Source organism: Condylura cristata, unplaced genomic scaffold (genome assembly GCF_000260355.1).
Source record: "Condylura cristata isolate star-nosed mole 26May11 unplaced genomic scaffold, ConCri1.0 scaffold00017, whole genome shotgun sequence".
In the NCBI taxonomy this organism is placed as follows: Eukaryota; Metazoa; Chordata; class Mammalia; order Eulipotyphla; family Talpidae; genus Condylura; species Condylura cristata.
The window spans coordinates 886157-896016 of NW_004567118.1; the positions used below are offsets into that span (position 1 = coordinate 886157).

Consider the following 9860-nt stretch of genomic DNA (forward strand, 5'->3'; position numbering starts at 1 on the left):
ACTTGTCCCACGTGACTGTTCATCCCATGTGACCTTGGGCCTGCCTCTCAGTGAGCCCACAGTGACAGTTCTCACCACAGAGAACTCCCCAGCCATCCAGCTGAGAGGGGCAGGGGGGTTGGGTGGGAAGGAGGGTGCCCCCCACATTCTGTCACTTGGAGAATGGCCGTGCAGAGCTGGCCAGCTGCCAGGGCAGAGGAGGCCGAGGAACCAGGGAAGGGGCCGGCAAGGGGCTAGGAAGGAAATGAGAGGAAGATCAGGTGCCAGCTTTGTGTTCAGAGTGAAGCCAGCCATGGAGAAAAGATGCTGACCCCAAATGCTAGTCTTGAAGGCTAAGGGGTGCTAAGCTGACCAGAAACTAACTAGAATGCTCATAACTCCAAACTACCTGGCCAGGACCAGCTCTTGAATTTGTGGAGTTTCCCCACAGAGGAGGAAGGAAAGGTCTAGAAAGGGGAGTCCTCAGCTCAGTTTGTGGCACCCCAAGGCTCAGAGAGGGTGCCCAGCAGAGGGAGCAGAGGTTTGAGGCCAAGTGGCCACAGGGCAGGCTCACAGCTGAAGACTTGGGGTGGGGAGGCCTCAGGAGCTCACAGGCTCCCCGAGGGCATTTCTCAGGGCATTTTTCAGGGGGACGCAAGATGGGCAAGATGATATGATATGGAAAGATTTGTTTTTGTTTTATGTGTCCCTTTCTGCCTCATGCCAGAAGGGTTTTTTTTTTTTTTAAGATTTATTTATTCACACAGAACTAGGGTACAGGCCAGAGGCTCAGGGGCGGTGAGAGGCTTCACCAGAGACAGAGTGGGGAGCAGAACAGGCAGATCGACGAAGTACACCCCTGAGGGGAGCAGCGGGCGGGTCAGGAGAGGTCTGCCGCGCCCTGTGGGTCACCTCCGGGGCAGGCGGGAATCGAACTCATGCAGAAGCGGCTTTAGCTTCTCAGTGCTGTGCTTTAACCCAGGGAGAGCCCCAGATGGGGTTTTTAAAGCTCAATGTCTGCACCGCGAAGCATCACCCAAGCTGGTGGACAAGGCAGGATAGAAACAGCACGCAGAAAGACTTCTACAGACAGGGCTGGGGGGTGGAGGAGGGATAAAGCCAGGGGAGCTGAGACTGGGATGAGGCACCCCTCAGTTTCTACTAGGTGAGGGGCCCATCCTCCTGAGTGGTCCCCACAGTGGAGGGCTGTTGGCCAGGTGGCCTGAGCTGCGCAGGCTGGCTGAGTGCGGTGGGCAGCAGCCAGGGTCACGGCCAGAGCCGTTCTCCAGCCTCAGGGCGCGTGGGGCGGGGTGGGGGGAACCACAGTGGTTCCCACATGCAGCCGGCACCCTGGCAGCACCTTTGTCCAGCGCACACTACGAGCAGCCCTACTACACGCTGGAGCAGGCCTGGGGCCCTGTGGGATTAGGCACAGGAGCCCCCTCGTGGGGTGTCTGTGCAGAAGGAGAGGAAGCCCGTGGTTGGAGGCAGGGGTCTCGGACATCTCTGCCCCCTCCCACCCCCGGGGAGAAAAGCAGGGAGAGGCAGTGACCACCTGTGCCATGCTTGTAGGGCCGAGGTTTAGGAAGCTGGGTGGGTTCCAGAAGGAGAACGGCTGGATGCAGGTTTAGAAGGCAAAGTGGAAGGTCACCAGTTGAGGGGAGAGGGGAGGCGGCGGCACTTCCGTGAGCAGGCGCGCGGGACACTGGTGGGCTCGTGGGGTTGTAAAAGGAACAACTGACAGGTTGGTGGAGGCCAAGTCACGTGGCTGCCAGGCCACGTGGGGCCACGGGTGTTCCTGAGCAGGGGGGGAGCTGGACAGGAGGCAGGGCGCATGCTCACTGCCCGGCCACAGCCCGTTTGCATTCCTAATGGGCCCCGCGAGGAGAAATTGGTTTTCCTCCCCATCCAGCTGGCTCCGGCAGATAAACTGGGACTCCAAGCCCAGGGGCGGGCTTCACAGAATGTCCTCAGCAAATGGCCTGTCAGACTCAGTTTCCTAGGCCTCACGCAGGCCAGTAGCACTTCCTGATGACCACAGAGCTCTGCAGAGGCCCTTGTGGTGACAAACCCTTTGCCCTTCCTACCCTGTCACCCACACCCCAATAAAGTCCCCCTGAGAAATATTAACCAGCTCTGGCTGAGCCCGGGGGCCTGTGAGCTCCAGAGGCCTCCTCGCCCCAAGCCGCGAGCTGTGAGCCTGCCCTGTGGCTACTCAGCCTCAAACCTCTGCTGCCTCTGCTGGGCTCCCACCCTGAGCCTTGGGGTGCCACAAACAGGAGCTGAGGACTCCCCTTTCTAGACCCTTCCTTCCTCCTTTGTGGGAAACACCAGCTCCTCGAACTCCGAGACCCAGAGGGTCTGCTGGGGCCATTGTCAGCCTCTCTGACCGGAGCTGGCCCTCACAGGTTGGGCAATGGCAGTCCACTTCTCTGCAGAGAACCTGACAGCTCAGGATGGGTCTCACAAACAGTCTTCCATCCAAGCTCTTACCAGCCCTGCAGGCAGGCAGGCGCAAGCTTGGGCTGTTATCAGCACCCATTTTGCAGATAAGAAAATTGAGGCCTGGGGAGGCTAGAGCCTCACACAGGATTTCACAGCTGTTTAAGTACGAGGCTTTGAGCTCAGTCCCCCACCCTGCCCTGAGGCTAGTGCTCAGGAAACCCTCTTCGGCACAGAGAATCCAAATAGCTGCCAGTTCAGAATCTGGGACTGAGATCTGAGAGCTGAAGCCTAAGGCCAGCAATTCACCCAACTCCCCAACTTACTGAGGCCTGGAAGAGCCTAATGTCACACCATGACTAGGTCTCGGGTCCCCCACTCTCTGCCCAGGAGCCTCTCACCACCCTTCACTGCCCCCTCCCCATCCCACACACCTCTGCTCCATCCTTCCGAGATGTATGGGTGTGCCTGACATTTCTGGAATCTACTCCACACACATAATGAGGCCATTTCGAGAAGGCCTGCCTCAGGGGGAACCGGAGAGCTGTCTACTGTCCCCATCCTGACCCCTACCAACTCCTCCAGGCTGAACACGCAGAGCGGCAAACAGATAAATAGACTATTGGCCTGTTGATCCGCCCCCTTGTCCCCCAGCCCCCCAACACGCACCTTTCTAGTCTCTGGATCTAGAGGTGGAGTTTTTGGTTTCAGAGCTGTGGTGGAGGCTGCATTGGAAGGCAGGAGCGGTGGAGAGAAGTCTAACTGGTTGCTAACCCACCATGTTAATGGGGAGAATCCAGATGCTAACACAGCCAGCAACCCAACAGATTTGGCTGTGGCGGTTCAACAGTGGTGACTCCCTGACATGAGGAGAAGAATGTTTCTCTCTCCCCCAGACCAGGCTGACCCTGCCTGAAGAACTATTCTGGGCCAAAACAGCCACTGTGCTTGTGGAGTACAAGTTGCCTTAACATCACAAATTTGGGGTTCACCTGTGAGCACAGGGCCCAGCTCCCATCCCATGGAAAATGCTTGAAGAAAGGATTCAAGTGGCAGCAGAATAGGGCATTGGAGGTAAAGTGTGGGGTTGGCACCTTCAGGAAGATTCTAGAAACCCTTTGCCTTGAGGGATAGCTATTCACCTGCCCACAGGTGGGGAAGTGACCAAGTCATCTTTCCCAATCAGTCCTGTTCCCCAGCTCCCACCAGCCTCCCAGATTCCCCTGGAGGACTCCCAAGAGTCTCGCCTCTTCCCTTTCATTCTACCTCCTCCAGCCTCAGAAACCCGCCCTGCGCTCCCTGGGGCCTAGTCTTTGGTGGAGAACAGGGAATCCCCTCCCTGGCAGCAGGAGAAAGTGGGACGCTGCTGGGAGTTGGGGCACCGCTGCTGGGAGTTGGGGCACCGGGCCTGGAGAGGGAGGGAGGGGAAAAGACTACCCCTATTGCCGCCCAACTCTTACCCCCACCCCCCAAAGAATGTAATTAAGCAGCAGGCCTCTGCCAGGAGCCAAGCTTTCTGCTTCCGTCTATAAATCACCTTCTGAATCATCTCTCAGCTCCTGGAGGAGCAACTTCTGCTTGGGCTGTTCCAGGCGGCCCCAGGGCCACTCCCCCCCTTGAGCCCGCCTCCCCAAGCCTCCTAGGCCCAGCCTCACGTGGTTCCAGATCCCAACTGGAAATGGCAGTGGCGGTAAGAGTGCAAACCACCATCTCTCTCCCTCCCAGGCCTGGACAGGCATTGCTGGGTGAAGTTAGCCTCGTCTGCTCCCTCATGTGAAGAATAAACCTATATGCTCCAACACCCATAATAGCAAAGCAAGCTGACTCTAGGGAGAAGGAAAATGCAGTCAGTGGAGACCAATCTAGGAGGACTTCTTGGAGGAGGCAAGATGGGATCCAGGACTTAAAGGAGTCAAAATAGCTTGAAGACGGGGGTTGAAAATACCTAACATGTATATAATGTTTGCTGTGCATTGGCCACGATGCTAACAACTTTACTTGTATTCACTCACCTAATCTTCACAACAACCCAAGTCTCATTTTATAGATGAAGAAATTGAGGCTCAGAGAGCAACTTGCCCTCGGTTAACCAGGTCGTACATGAGAAACCCAGATGTGGGTGTGAGCAGTCTGGATCCATAGGAATATGAGTAGTTGGGAAAAGTGAGGTTTGGGGGTTCAGCAGGCTGACTAGGCAGCAGTGGAGAACCTGCACTGGGACTAAGGTCAGACTGCCTGAGGTGAGTCTGCAAGTAAATGGGTGGGGAGCCAAGGGCAGGCTCTGAATGTCTGAAAGGGTCCAGAGGGGACGGGAGGCCGCAGAGGCGTCAAGCTTCTGGGCAGTGAACTGGGTGCCTGCTACAGCCCTGTGGACTGCAGAGGCAGAAGGGGCCCCTCGTTGGGAACAAGGAAGATAAAGCCCAGAGGGAGGCAGGATGGGAAGCGCTAAGAAGGAAAGGGACCTGCCTCCAGCAGCTGATGGCGAGCTCAGAACTCAGACACTGGCCTCTCTGCTCCCTCTACAGGTGGGTACTCCCGGGTCCGGATCTTGGACGAGTGGTGAGGCCACCTCCTTCTCCAGCTGGGGCTGGGGGGAACAGTGTCGCCGGCTTAGTGGCTTTAGGATGATTCTGTGTCTCATAGCAAGGTGGCTGGAAAAGTCTAGAAGGCAAGTCCTCCTAAACCCCTGGCTCATCACATTCCAAGACCAGCAAGGTCTTCTCCTTCCCCTGGGTGTGTGAAGTGTTTCCTCTGCTGGGAAAAGTCACTTCTGCCCGCACTTTCGGCCCTTCTCTCCTGTATAGAAAACACAGCAGTCACGGCTGCTTCCCCACCCCTACACTGGACCCTAAGGCCTTCTCTATCTGCCCCAGGCCTCGGCTGCTTCCCCACCCCTACACTGGACCCTAAGGCCTTCTCTATCTGCCCCAGGCCAGAGGCCTAAGTAGCGAATGTGGGTAAGGAGCCAGTGACAACTATTTGGGTTTTCTACCAGGAGCTCTCTCTGCTGCCTCAGTTTCTCTACCTGCAGCAGTCATTGGGTATGTACCCAGGTGCCAGAGAGTGGGGTGCTGGGGGGGGTTCTGGATGGGTTTGCCACTGGGAAAACTGCAGGGAGGGAGAACAGGGCATGACCACTGAAGGACTGGGCACCTGGGTCCAGCTCCTGCCTCTCTGACTTCCTGCCCCAAAGTCTTCCCAGTCCTGGAGGCCGGCATGCCTGGCTCAGGACTCCACCTCTAGGCCCCAGAGCCAAGGACGAAATGCTCTGAGATTCTGGGAGAACTTTCACTGACACTGTCTCTTCCCCAAGCCTTGCCTCCACAAAGCAAAGCAGGTTCTTCCAAGAACAACTCAGCTCCAGGCTCCTGTACTTTTTACCTTTTTTTTTTTTTAAGATTTAATTTATTCATGCATATAGAACTGGGGTACAGGCCAGAGGTGTGGGGGGTGAGAGGATTCACCAGGGACAGAGTGGGGCACAGAACAGGCAGATGGACTGAAACACACTGCTGAGGGAGCAGCAGGCGAGACAGGAGGGGTCTGCTGTGCCATGTGGGTCAGCTCCCTGGTTGGAGATCGAACTCGTGTTGCAGCGGCTACGATGGCTTCATAGTGCTGAGCTTTAACTGATTGCACCACCAGGGAGGGCCTGACTTTTTTATTTTTTGAGCAATATGTCATCAGAACACAAACTGATCAGTCACCTGTTCTGCCCCTATGAACAGCAATGGGGATAAGGTGGGCCAGAGTGCTGTGAGCTCACTTCAGGAGACCTGGATTAATTTCTCTGCCACATTCTCTCTGCCTGCCCTGGAAGAGAAAGCCTGGCCATCCAATCTGGTATCTGCCCATCTGTCTGTCTGTCTGTCTGTCTGTCTGAGGGATCAACAGCCTCCAGCCAGCTCAGCCCCTAGCAGCCCCAGCCCCAGCCAGCTGTAATTCCTGCCTGTTACAAGTGTTAACACCTGGCCTGGGGCCGTCCTCCCCCGCAGTCTCCGGGTGCCTCCCTGGGCCCAGCCCACTGACCCCTGCGGGGTTTGACTGAACATGTTCACAAGCTTCTCAAAGGCGGTGCAGGTGGGAGTGGGTGGGGGAGGCAGCAGGACACCTGACAGATGGGGAAACTGAGGCAGGCTCAAGACAGGCCCTTGAGCTGAGGACTGAGTCCCAGGACGGTAGAAAGAGAACTCAGGTGTCTCATTTCCCAGCTCACTGCCCTTGACTTCCGGGGAGCACTTTCACCAAGCTGGGAGGCAGGGCAGGCTGGTGACCTGTGAGTGAAGGTGAGGAAACAGCCTGGGGCTGGTCACACAGAGGCGGGGTGCCCCCCACAGGCCCCTTCCAGCAGGGCCTGGCCCTGGAATGCAGCAGGCACCGGGCAGAGCCCTAATAAGATAGGTTCGTTTTTTCCCCAAGAAGGAGAAGAAAGACAAGTTCCTCCACCAGGCACTAACTAGGACTGACAAGAAAAATTATAGAAATCAGGGTTGCTGTCCCGGCTTCCTGTCCCAGGTCTGCACGACCTGGCTGGGAGGCCCTGGAGCACATGTCCCCTTCCTGAGGCTTCTTCCGTGAGCCTTGTCGTGGCTGAGGCCCTGACCCAGACCTTCTGGTCTACCTTCTCTCAGAAAAGGGAGGGGGGAGACCTCAGTAGGAGCAGGCTGTGGGTGGGGGAGTGTCTTCCTTGAGAAATCCCAGCTAGCTGATTTCCCTGTAAACCCCTCCTGGGGAATATGTGAGCTGGGTGGGCCCAAGAGGGCAAGCCTGGAGGGGCTCAGACACGGAAAGGACTGGAATCTGACTGCCCCGGTGGGGGGAGGAGGCAGAGGCAGAACAGGAAGCTGAGGCCCATTCACTTGCGTCCCTGTCCCAGCCCCAGCAGGCCCCAGCCCAGGGAAGGTGACTCACCCTCCACCCCAGTTCTACGACCAAGACAAACCAAACGGCCAAAGGGGGAGGGCCACTGACCACAGTCCGGGCAGTCAGGATGAGCTTGTGCCCAGACAGGCTCTACACCCGGCCCCATGCCGCCAGGCCCAGGACCCCAGGTCAAATGAGACCCTGGCAGCTTCCTCTGCAGACCTTTGTCTCTGGCTGTACTGTCCCTCCTGGACCCTGGATGCCCATCGAGCACTCAAGCTCAGGATGCCACTCACACCCACATTTCTGATGTCTCAAAAATTCCCATAGCCAGAGGCCCAGCTGCAGTCGCCGGTCCTGGAGGACAGTCCCAAACCAGCCCTGACACTCACACTCAGGCTCACAAGCACAATCGGGTCACGGCCAGGCACAAAGACATCTGTGGGGCTTCCCCCTCACGCCGTCACGAAGGCATGAACACACACACTTGCACGGAGCATTGTCAGGCAGTGAGTGGCACAGCAGACACAGTCGTGACCTTTCCGTGGGCAGAGATGCTTCTAGACTTTCGATCTTTCACACGCAGAGACACACATCCTAGGATCAGTGACTTCCTGGCACTTGTATGCAGACTCAGCCCCGTTAGCAGCTGTGGGTCCCCTGGACAGCTTCTGCACAAGTTCGCATCCAGTCAGCCCAGTCACACACTAGGCAGGGGTGACACCCTGAGGGTCACAGAAATAAAACACACACACACACACACACATCTCTCAGACAAAGCAGCAACTCTGTCCCCGCCAGTCCCCAAACACACCATGTTTGGGCCAATGTCCTGCTTTTCAGGGTTTTCCAATGTCTTCTCCCATTGGGTGGTCCCTAGCTAGACGCTTTCAACGCCCCACTACCTATCAGATGCCCCCATGGCCTCAGAAAGCACCCTTCCCCAGGTCACAGGGTAGGGGAGCCCCAGCAGTCTTCCTTGCTCCCTAAAGTCTGTGGGGCTCCAAGTCATTTTCTCCCCTCCCCCTACAAGTATCCCCATTAAGGCAAAGCACAACTCCACCTTGGCGCAGGAATGGGGAGAGGGTCGGGAGAGGCCAGTGAGATACGACTAGTTTCCACAGCCTTCCCCCACCACATACACAGCAGAGCCCCCAGCTGGGCACCCCGCTACCCCAATTCACCCCATGGGCTTCTTTATGCCCATGGTCAGCCCACTGCCCCGGGAAGGATGCGCTGGGCAGAAGAAAGCCTTCACCATGGGTGTCAGTCCCGGAGCGATGCTGGGAGCCCTGAAAACAGAGCCCCTTGGCCGGGTCCCCCTTCTTGCCCCCCAGCCTAGCCCCCAAGCCCCCAGAGGCAAATGCTGCCAGGAGGCAGACTCCGGGTGTGGCCCCTGCATCTCGCTGGCTCTGCTCCCCTCCCCCAGACCGGGAAGGGGAGCCAAGGCAGGGACGGGAACAGGCAGGTGGCAGGGCACCCTGGTGCACTCCCCTTCTCTGCAGGGGCCACAGCCCCTTTTCCCACTCAAGGTCCCAAATTCTTCCTCCTCACCTCCCACCCCCGAGGTCGAGCTCTCCTCCGTCCAGGAGGGGAAGATTCTTTAATTAAAGTTTTCCGGAATGCAGGGGTTGGAGCCTGAGGAGAGGCGGGGTGTAATTGAGAGAACTGGTTTCAGTGTGTCTTCCCCTCTGGCCTCTGGGACCTGCCAGGGGGTGATGGGGCCGCTTGAAAAACAAGGGGACTCCCTGGAACCAGGGCTTCCAAAGGCCTGTTTGCCGCTCAGTCAGCCCCCCACGACACGCACACACCCCCCCAAACGTCGAGCCTGCCTTCCTAGTCTTATTTACTAAAAATGTCTTTTGTATCCGCATTTCTCGTGGCTGGAATTCTCCTTTCCTCTCTCCCTTTTTCCTCGGTCCTTGGTTTTCCAAAAGGAACGAATTTGACATGGAGAATTGGATTTTTGGTCAAAGAACAAACCCACCCCCTCCCAAACAACTACATTTTCAAGGACTCCCCCCTTCTGCCAGGATGGACAAGCACGAAATGAATAAAATCCGAATTCAATGGCATCTCGGATCAGCAAATACCATATTCACTTCTGTGGCTCAAGATTAATCTAGAGCAGAGTGGGGAGAATCGGATCCCCCCCCAACGCACACTCCCCTGCCCTGGGGAGCCCTGAAGCCTCTGGGGTCTGATATACGAAGGCAAAGGGGGCTATTGTGGGGAGAGCTGATGGAGACAGCGGCGGAGGTGGGGGCGGCAATGAAGAAACAGGACGATTTTGCCCATGAAGACCCCGAAATGGAGAACAGGAGTGGCTGGGCCCCGGGGACAGCGCCGGGTTTCCAGAAACACAACTGCAAGCAAATGGAGGCCCTTGGAGGGGGGCCCAAATCGGGACGGGTGGGGGAAGGATCTCAGAATAAGAGACCGTGGAGACGGGAAAGTGCTCCAGCCTCTACAGCGAGTAGCAGGGAAAATGGTGATTATCAGAGAAGCCAGGAGTTGGATTCGGAAGGCGACACCAGCAGAAAACCCGGGTCGGGGGTGGAGGGTGGACTGGGGGG

General features: G+C 57.1%; 1 protein-coding gene across 1 annotated transcript in view; it reads right to left on the minus strand.

Moving 5' to 3' along the window:
• Positions 1-9860, minus strand: part of WNT3 (wingless-type MMTV integration site family, member 3) — a 41748-nt gene that overhangs the window by 31485 nt on the left and 403 nt on the right. The gene's annotated exons all lie outside the window — the stretch shown is intronic.